This window comes from Bidens hawaiensis, unplaced genomic scaffold (assembly GCF_021521415.1).
Source record: "Bidens hawaiensis isolate Kalapana, Puna unplaced genomic scaffold, B.hawaiensis_p1.1 tig00013493_1, whole genome shotgun sequence".
Taxonomy (NCBI): Eukaryota; Viridiplantae; Streptophyta; class Magnoliopsida; order Asterales; family Asteraceae; genus Bidens; species Bidens hawaiensis.
In genome coordinates this window covers 132,006-142,365 of record NW_027492143.1, presented here as the reverse complement: position 1 = coordinate 142,365, position 10,360 = coordinate 132,006, and the positions used below count along the sequence as shown (strand labels likewise).

Sequence of the window (10,360 nt, the reverse complement as noted above, 5' to 3'; positions counted from 1 at the left end):
CTAGTTGGAGCGGCGGCGGTGGAGGAGTGGAGCGCCGGCGGCGGTTACGGGGGTGGAGGAGTGCGGTGGTTGCGGCAACAGTGGAGTGGAGGTTGGAGAGGAGAAAAGATGGTTGGGGTTTGGACTTTGGAGTGTGTCTGATGAAGGAGATGAAGGAAAAAAAGAAGAAGAGGGGGATAAGTGGTGAGAAGTAACATGAACAACACACTTCAGGAGAAGAGGACGCGCAGAGGTTTTTAATGAAATGACTTCGGAAAAGCAAACACACTGCATACCACAACGTCTGCGCGTGATCTGCGTGGGCGCAGACAAAGTGGTCAGGAAGAGGTTTTGAGGAAAAACAAACAGCCCTAAGTTATTCATTTTAAAAATAAGAATAAGTGGGTGATTGGTTTGAAAAAAGTCGTGGTACCACGTATTACATGTATTCTTGAGTTTCACGTTGTTTCCTCAAATTTTATTTAAGGAAGAAAAAAGAGTGATGAAAAAAATGTATGTGTTTCTGAGCTTCAGTGTTTCTGAGCTTCATTTAAGGAAGGAAAGAAAAAAAGGAGAAAAAATGAAAGATTGTGTTCTTGAGCTTCATTTAAAGAAAGAAAATAAGTGAAAGAAGAAAATTTGTGTTCCCAAGTTTTACTTAAGAAAAAAAAAAGAAAAGGAAGGAGAATATTGAGTAAAATGAATGGGATTAATTTCCTTCCAAATTGGAAGGATTTAGAATAAAGTGAACTGAAGGGAAAAGAAGATAAAGGGAAGGAAAGATTGTTCGTTCTTTTTGTTCCCTCGTTAACTTAAGAACATAAACGTCATTGCAATATCGCATTCCTCCTTGGTAGCTCATCTCCCTTATTGTGTAATGGTGTGTATCGCCCCCCATGAAGGTGATGTGGCAATAGGTGGTACCAACTACACTTAATTTGAAGTGCATTAAGGGTGTATGGAGAATATAAAGAGCAATCGACCAATTAAGAAATTATATGCCAAAAATTGAGTGTCGGAAGATTTATCGTAGATGTTTAAAGATTTAAAAACGAAATATGTAAGATTAAAGAAAAATAAATAAAAAGTATTTTTTTATTGGTTGAGAACTCGTGCATTTATTCTCTCTGTCCCCTCTCTTATCGGCTTTATCATACCGATTGTTATACCTAAATACCTGATAACCCTACCCGAAATGTTGGCGCCTGTGTAGCCAAGCTATCCTAATCAAGTCGACCCCAACCCGAGCTCCACCCCAAACACCTAATCTGCTCATGAAATAGAAGGGTACAAAACATAGGTTAGTTACAAGTAATATCATTTTGTTTTTATTTCGGTTTGAAATTTTTTTATTTAGGTTTTACTCGTCGTTTTCCATACAAACAAAATGTTTGGTACATGTTTTTTTCTTTTGAATTATTGAGCTAGCTTTGAGTGGAGCAACAACATAATTCAGAATTTCAGATAATATATTACTAATTCCCCTACATTATTTTTGAAATTGTTATAATTCTTTATTGTAATTTGTAAACTTCCATTATAACTATATGGATAATTGTTACATGAATTCGTCCTAATAGCAGATATATCAGTATTGAGAGCTAAGGTATTTCAAGTAATTTGATAACCTTTTTAACGTAATGGGTATTAACTTAAAAATAGTCACTTCTGATTTAATTAATCAATCATTTTTTTTAAATAATTAATTTTTAGGAAGAAAAAAGCGTAAAGATTCACATGATTAAAGACAATGGGGGCCATATTAAAATTTAAATGCATGATTATATGTACGAATAAAGTTAAAACATAACTTAAAAGTAATAACATCTGTATCAGTGGAGTGAATATATGTATACTATATAATAATTATTACGTGTTTGTCTTTTCATATTTTATTCTTTCTACTTATATTACGTGTCCTAAAAGAACTCTATTATATTCTTTATTATTATTCTAATTATAATTTTATAAATAATACATTATATTATTCTCCCTTTACAAGAACTCCAGAAGGATATATTTTTTATGTTTTTATAAGTAATCCAATAACAAACACACACATACACACTACTAAATCATATTCAATTAAAAATAGTCATTAACGGAAAGGGTGTAATTATGATATATCCTAACATGTCTAAAAAAGATCGTGTATCAAACTACACAAGAATTATGGATTAAATTGTTATAAAGTTACATATTAAACTACAAAAACGAAGTTGTCACTTTCCATGAACAAATTTTAAAAAATATCACAACTTTTTACAAATTTTAAATATAACTTTAGTTTTCCCAAAACAAATTTGTGAAGATTTAGGTCGGAGATCGCAATGTCTCAAGTTTGAATACGATCCCAACCGAGTATTGTCGCATTGGGCCTTTAGGCGACGGGTTTTTCAGGAACGGAAGATGGTAGACTTGTGCTATCCAATGCTGTCTGCTATTACGGGCTTATGAGATCGCATTTTACAATTAGGTTTCCTCAAATGACCGGATTTTATTAAGTGGTAGTTATAAAAGTAAAATAATATATGTGGTTGGGTCATGAGTATATGAGAGTGACCTCACCTTAGAAACAAAAGGTCTTATCGGACTCCTTTTCGAATTTCAATTATGATCCCAAGAATATTCTCTTTTTATTTCTATGATAAATTATTTATTATATTAGTTGCTCAGAAACTATTCATCACCGATTTGGGCCAATAATAATAATTTTGAAACAGAAAATAGTTTTTAGTAGTTGGGTCAAAGAACAATATAAGACCTATTTTATCTTAAGATTGCCCACGACATACCACATTATTTTTATGATATTTACTAATCAAACTTTAAACTAATGTTAATTTAGGGTTTATGAATGATAGCATAAATGATCTCTCATATGTAAATTTATGATATAATAGGAATTTAACAAGGTAGTCGTGGATATTCGAGCCTTCGTTTTAATCAAAATCGCAAATGTGTTTAGGCGTTTAGCTAGAAGGCTCGTGTTCAGCTTATGTGACGGGTTTTGAGAATTAACTTATTCAACTCACATACTTTAATAATAAAAAAAAAATACTTAATGTTTTATGCCAAAATTTAAACTAACCGAGTATTTTTTTTTCTTTATTAAAAGCGAATTAAATATCACATTTATAGTTTATATTTAGTTATTTTATATATGCTTCTATTTGTAATTATGTTATTTACGGTATTAATTTGCCAAAAAGGGGGGGGGGGATTTAATTTGGGTTGTACGGGTTATGTTTGTTTATTAGTTGAAAACACGTTTATTTGTTTGCAAGCATTATTAATTGAAAATTTGACTTATGTATCTGCTAGCATTGTTTTTTAGCTTACCTCTCGAAAAATTACATATATTCAACACTTTTGTCTTTAACTTTCATGCCAATGAGAAATCACACTGACGGAAACTATTAACAACTAGATACCCAGAAATTTCAATCTTAAAACTTATTGGTTCACCAAAATCGACAAACTGTTTTTAAAATTTAACTAGTAATGTGATCGAGATGAACCCTAAGTTCGATAAATCCCAACTTCATCCCGCTTATTATGCATACATCTTTATTAAACAACAAGAGCTTATTTCACACCTCACATGAATTCATATAACTCTACTCTTCATATTTGTTAGTTAATATTATATAAAAAGACGTTTGTTCGCATTGAATATTTTAGTTATTATACATTGTCTATAATTAACTGTTTATTAACCAAGTTCCAAGTTAAGCTTAAGCATAGGTCAGACCGTTTGATTTAAATTTATTTCGAGTTCTTAAGAAGCCAAGACGCTTATCTCACTAATAACTACTAGCTTGCCTTACACCTCTCATTTTCCAGTTATGATAAGGTCAAATATATTAGTAAAATTTCACTTGCATTTTAATTATTCAAACTATCTGATAATAATTCATATTAGCCATTCACTAATGACACTTCTAAGTTTTTTTTTTGTTTTTTTGTGTGTTTTCTTTTGAAAGGCAATTGCACTCTTAACAAAAGGGTAACTCACTTAACTGTTTACCAGGGATGGAGGAGTATGATAACAAACATAAATTATTAGAATCATCTCTATTAAAATGAGTGGCAGGCCCAATAGCTAGTGTTCAAGCCCATTTCTTCCTGAAGAGATGAAAATAGAGGTGTGCATTTTCCTTTATTTGGCAAATGGTTCGGTTCGGAACCGGTTCCAGTTTGAATGCACAAAAGTCAAAACCGGTTTGATATAGAATCGGTTTGAAAGGATCAGGCTTGCCTGACTTTAAACCGTGTTTAAAAAAGGGTTTTGACCTGTTCAGGTCAGGTTTGATCGGATTAGAGCTGGTTTCAGCGCATAGGGTAACAATCCGATTTGAAAACTACTATTCGGATTGTTTCCTAACAACCCGGTTACAAAACCTGAACTGGAGTTTTTTTCACCTTTGAACTTCTATCTTTTAAACTTTACATCTTCATATTCATATACACCCGAAAAAAAACAATCACTTCTTTGTTAGTTGGGCAGTCCATTTGAGTTAGGCAAACAGGCCCAAAGATGTATTTTTTTTCCTTTTTTTAATCAATTTTTTCTAAGGAAAATCTTAGTGCTATATACTTAATTTGTCTTGTTATTGTCAGTCTAACATTGTTGCTACAACAATTATTAGATCAAAGATGGTTTAGACAACTCTTGATCTTGATGGCTTGAACGGTTTCTGCTAAGATGAACAACCGTTAGCTCACCGTAGGAGGGGTCTCATGCGATTAACCTCTGACATGAGAATAAGTTAATATGTTCTTCTCGCTTTAGAATATTCGATTTGGTTAATTGAGATGCATTGCTAAGAGTAAAACAAATCTATTAAATTTAAATTCACAGTTTTGTCGTCTCACAAAACAGTTTGGCGAGCGTGGAGGTCGGGTTTTATCCGGTGAATCTCTCAACAGGTGGACCGCTAGGGGCTCCGTCCGTCCGGACTAATGGCCGGCTCGGACTACCTTTAGCCAATGGGGGCCGCGTACGGGGTACCCGGCGTTACTTAGTTGGCCGTTCAAAAAAAATGATAAGCAACTTGTAATGGACATGTTTCGGATTTATGTCAAATTAAGTTATTTCATCATGTAAAATTTTGTAAACTTGAATTTTTTTTTCACGAAAAGAAACACACTTTTTCTTATAGAAATAGTTTTCTTTTCTTTTTAAAACTAATATTTAGATAAGATTCCCTTTCATATAGCAATTTTTTTGGAAAAATAAAAATAACTCACCTTGATTTATAAAAATTCTGAAAGTCTTCAATTTATTTTGTAAACATTATAGTTTTGTTATAGTTAAATACGTTAGAGGTATTTTGAGAACTCTTTTTTTTTTTCGAACTGTGGTATTTTGAGAACTCTTAGTTTTAGAAAGTTTCATTTAAACTTATAGGAAGATTATTTTTTATAAAACTTTGTTTAAATTTTGCAAGAGTCAATCAGGTGTTTTTTCATCATGCTATGACATTTATCAATATTTCGCTTTGCCACTTGATATTTCATTTATCGTGAACTTGTCATTGTCGCCAAGTAGTCTCGACTACACATAATAAGGATGTTTTGTTGCTAAGAAGAATGTGTACAATGGCTGGATCATAGATTCATGACCGAGTCTTCATACTGAGCGTAGGTGTCACACCCTGACTTAAGGCCTAGGCGTGTGACCACAAGTTGGTGTCTATTTTGTAAATATATTAGAGTTTATGGGTTAATTTTAGCGGAAGACTTTATGTTGAATATAATATTAATTTACATTGAAAATTTACTTGGGAATTAAACACCCAAGTATAGTTTACAAAATATATGTTTCATAATACAAGGATTTGTTTATTAAAAACGGAGCCATCTTGTACGCGCTTCTATCTTCATAAGACTCCAATCCTTGCTAATGTTACTAATGCTTAATTACCTGCAATGGGTTGGAAAAATACGTCAGCTATATGCTGGTGAACACGTATGACTCGATAAAACATTTTGAATGACGATTACAATACAAACATAGTTTTCTTGACAAACTCAGTGGAAGCATTACTACTTCCGGTGTATGTACCACTGCCCTACACACATAACGGTATTCCCCGAGCCAAACGGCCATGAACTGAGAACTGGTCATGACCGTTTAAGCTCGCGGCTTCATTGCCTTTGTTTGATTGATTGGGCTTTAACAGTTATGTCTGGATCCATACACATGCGTATTCGGTCTGAGTTGATTTATTCTCTACTTTGTATTATAACGTTTTTAGAGATCACATGATCTCATGTAGACATTGATTGACTCGTTAAGACAAACACCCGTTCGTCTCATTGAGTATAAATATGTTTTGACTGATTGAAAAGGTTAACGTATTCACCTGTACCGTCGATGTTGAAAACCTTGAGTGATTGATTGATTGATTGTGAATGATATTAACCTATATACAAACTAGGTTTGTATAAACATTTTGAATGATGATTAAGCTATGATTGTAAGCTTAACCTTGAAATCGTTTATCTTTGCATGTGAATGAAAACACTTGTTTTATGTGACGTTTGATATAACATGCTTTGGCCTAATAGGTTTTAACACGTTGGTAAGTAAACGGGTCCCTCGGTTGATTGGGATTTGTACGAATTACTTTTCCTTAGGCAAGAAACTTACTACTAGTGATATCCCCCTTCCAGTTACTACATGCCCGTCAAAATATATTTTTTGTTTGACATTACTTCATCATGAAGTAACGTTTATGAAAACTTGACTGCGAATGAGATTGTTTATAAAATATGATCAAGGTTAAAGGCCATAGCCTCGTTTGATAGTCTAAGCTATAATGTAAATAACTTAAACATAACTCCTACCTTAAACGAGAACTTAGATTGATAATAAGAGAAAGACAGGATCTTGATCTACTTGATTATATGCTTGCTACTCGATTATGACTTCGTTCCTTGCATGAATCACGAGAAAACAGCACGTCGGCTTGTTACAGCAAAGGGGCACACCTTACGAGGTTAAGTGTGTGTAAATGGAGGTGAGTTTGGGATTAATGGAGCTCATACCCGTCCTCCCCTTTTATAGCCGTTTTTGGACCCCATCACGGTACGCGATGGGTTCCTTGTACCCTATCGCGTACCGCGGCGCCGCAAAAGACGCCGCCTTATGCGGTGGTGACACGTGGCCTGTCATATCGTGCACGTGTTGACACGTGGTTGGACGCGTGTCCGGTGATTCATCAAGTCCATCGCGCTACGCGATGGGTTAAGACTTACCCCGTCGCGTATCGCGATGAGTTCATATTTTCAAAATGTACATTTTTGGTCCCTATACTTTCTAAGTTAGTATTTTTAAACTAAAACTTATAGGGTTTGAGACGTGGTGTTACGTCCTCCCCACCTTTTGAATAATCTCGTCCTCGAGATTTATTGGAATAGATAGGGATACTTTTTCTTCATTTCAGACTCGAGCTCCCACGTATACTCGGGTCCTCGTCTTGAATCCCATTTGACTTTCACAAGTTTAAGTCGTTTGTGTTTGAGAAATTTAATCATGCTATCTTCTATCTGAATCGGCTTTTCTACAAACTTAAGCTTTTCGTTGATCTTGACATCTTTCAATGGCATTGCTAGGGTTTCGTCGGCTAAACACTTGCGTAGATTGGATACGTGGAACACGTCGTGAATACCTTTCATTTCATTAGGTAATTCCAGTCGGTATGCAACTGGTCCAATTCTTTCGAGTATCTTGAATGGTCTGACAAATCGTGGACTCAATTTTCCTTTCTTTCCAAATCTTACTACACCTTTCCAAGGCGATACTTTCAATAACACTTTGTCGCCTTCTTTGAATTCTAATGGCTTGCGGCGAATGTCCGCATAACTCTTTTGCCTATCCCTTGCCGTTTTCAATCGTTCACGGATTTGTATTATTTGATCGGTGGTTCTTTGAACAATCTCGGGTCCTGATAACTGACTATCACCTGTTTCAGACCAGCATACAGGTGTCCTACACTTACGTCCATATAATGCTTCAAATGGTGTTGCTTGGATATTCGTATGATAACTGTTGTTGTACGAGAATTCCATCAAGGCAAGATGGGTATCCCAGCTTCCTCCTAAATCAATAACGCAAGCATGAAGCCTATCTTCTAGGGTTTGAATTGTGCGTTCACTTTGGCCATCAGTTTGGGGATGGTAAGCAGTACTTAAATTTAGTCACGTCCCCATGGCTTTTTGAAAACTTGACTGTCACACCCTCAAAATCCACTAACGGAGTTTTACCGTCAGAGGGTGTGAACTAACAGGATCGGAATCATTAGTTATAATCAAACACCATAAGTAAAGTTTTCAAACCACGAAAACATTTAAGTGTAAATAAGTGCGGAAGCGTAAAATCATAAACCAAGTGTTGCGTCACGCAGGACGACTTAAAACCCAGTTAATAACAGTTTAAAAACAAGTTTGCAAAAACGATAGAGTTCAATGTAATGCATGTTCCTATACCGCCCGCCCGCCTCGGCTACCTGAGAATAACATACTAAAAGTGTCAACACGGGGTTGGTGAGTTCACAAGTTTATATAAATAAAGCGTTTGCGTTTACGTTTTGCGTTTGCGTTTGCGTTACCAGATAATGTTAAGTCAATTATATATCGATAGGTAGCTAGCCTATACAACAAGTATTACTAAGTGTTCGACACCGAAGCTGACTGTTTATCAATTGCCTTGCCACCATGTCTACCACGACCATGGAAAATGTGTTAGCCAAGATTACACCCACTCGACCTCCAGTCGAGTTTAGAGTTTGGTGGGGTTTGTCAAACCCAGTAGTACTACTCAACAATGACTCGCTATTATACAAATATTAACCGGTTCGATGTTATGAAGGACTTTAGTTGGTTCGTTTGCCACTTAGCCTTTACAAGTGATATATAACTAATAACAAAATCTAAAGCGTTTTGGAGTATGTTATCTCCCCCAAGTAAAAAGCGTTTAAAAGAGTAAAAGGGGAACGTGAAACTCACTGTTTGCGAAGAATTCAAAAACAAGTCAACCAAGAGATGCGCGTCACAGAAAATCCTCACTAGCGTTCTAAAACAAGAATGAGATTTTCTAAGTGTTGGAACTATTATTGAGTCTCTAGACTCGGCACATAATACCTATACATAAGACACGTTTCGTGTTTCGTTTGTGAATTGTGTGTGACTTAACAAACACATTGGTGATACGTTACAGGTGTGAGCAACTACTTACGTTTCAAGTATTAATATTGTACATTACTAGCAATCATTCCCCACAAGGGCAATTTAGTCAAAAACATAGCAACTATCTAACAACAAGCATGTTCCATGTATTTTCATATAGTTCAGCAGCTAGTTTTCTCAAGACAGATTTCTACTTGAAAGATTACTCTATTTAACAGATCATAACATATCAATTAATTCACCAAAAATCGTCACAAAAGAACACATGAGTTAGGTTTCCAGAACTATTTTTATTGTATTTTTATTCCACATAGATTTCTCACAATGGTCAAAACATTACAGTAAACTCACAACAGTCAGAATCATGCGCAACAGAATGATATTTGTTATTCCTGTTAAATGGTAATTCCAATTAATGCAAGACCAATTGGTTTAGGTTATTAACTCAACATGTTAACTTCCAGAAGTGGAACCAACCCATTTGGTCTTGTAGTTCATGAGATATGATAATTACAAAACAGCCTAACAGCAGGTCTCACAATTCAGACTTGCACTTCAGTTTTGTAAAATAATAAAAGTTAACTTTTACCCGTCCAAAAATTACAAACTTGGACTTTATAGAAACTAGACTCAACCTAGTACACTGTAACGTTAACAATATCGACCAATTACCACATTAAAATTCAGTTACAGTTGTCTAAACATAACTTACAATCTGTCCAGTACTAGTTTTGACCTTTGATCACATTTAAATTGTTTGAGCAACCAAAACACCTCCAAATCAGGCGTGGTTGGGTTTTCTGAAAACTAGACTCAGAATACTACCTTTTAGACTCATAAATAGTCCAGTTTGGTTTTATATTTAACAAGTAACATGTCGTTCAAGTTTAACTATCTCTGCTGTCAAAACTCAGCAAGCACAAACAATCGTCTAGCATGCATCCTAAGCATACGACATATCTCCAATCATGCAATAAACATAATTATCCATAAAAATCAGTAGTAAACCCTCTAGGGTTTACGAACAATCAATGATCTAACAATCTTTCACCGTTCAAAATCACACATGATCATCTAAATCAATAACCGAAGCATAATCAAGCATCATCAAATCAAACAAAGCATATGAACACTTAACACATGATTTACAAAATTAGGGTTTTATTTTTATACCTTAAAAACGCAG

The 10,360-nt window shown here is 34.8% G+C and overlaps 1 protein-coding gene across 1 annotated transcript in view; it reads right to left on the bottom strand.

Moving 5' to 3' along the window:
- Positions 1-10,360, bottom strand: part of LOC143544179 (disease resistance protein L6-like) — a 304,085-nt gene that overhangs the window by 182,785 nt on the left and 110,940 nt on the right. The gene's annotated exons all lie outside the window — the stretch shown is intronic.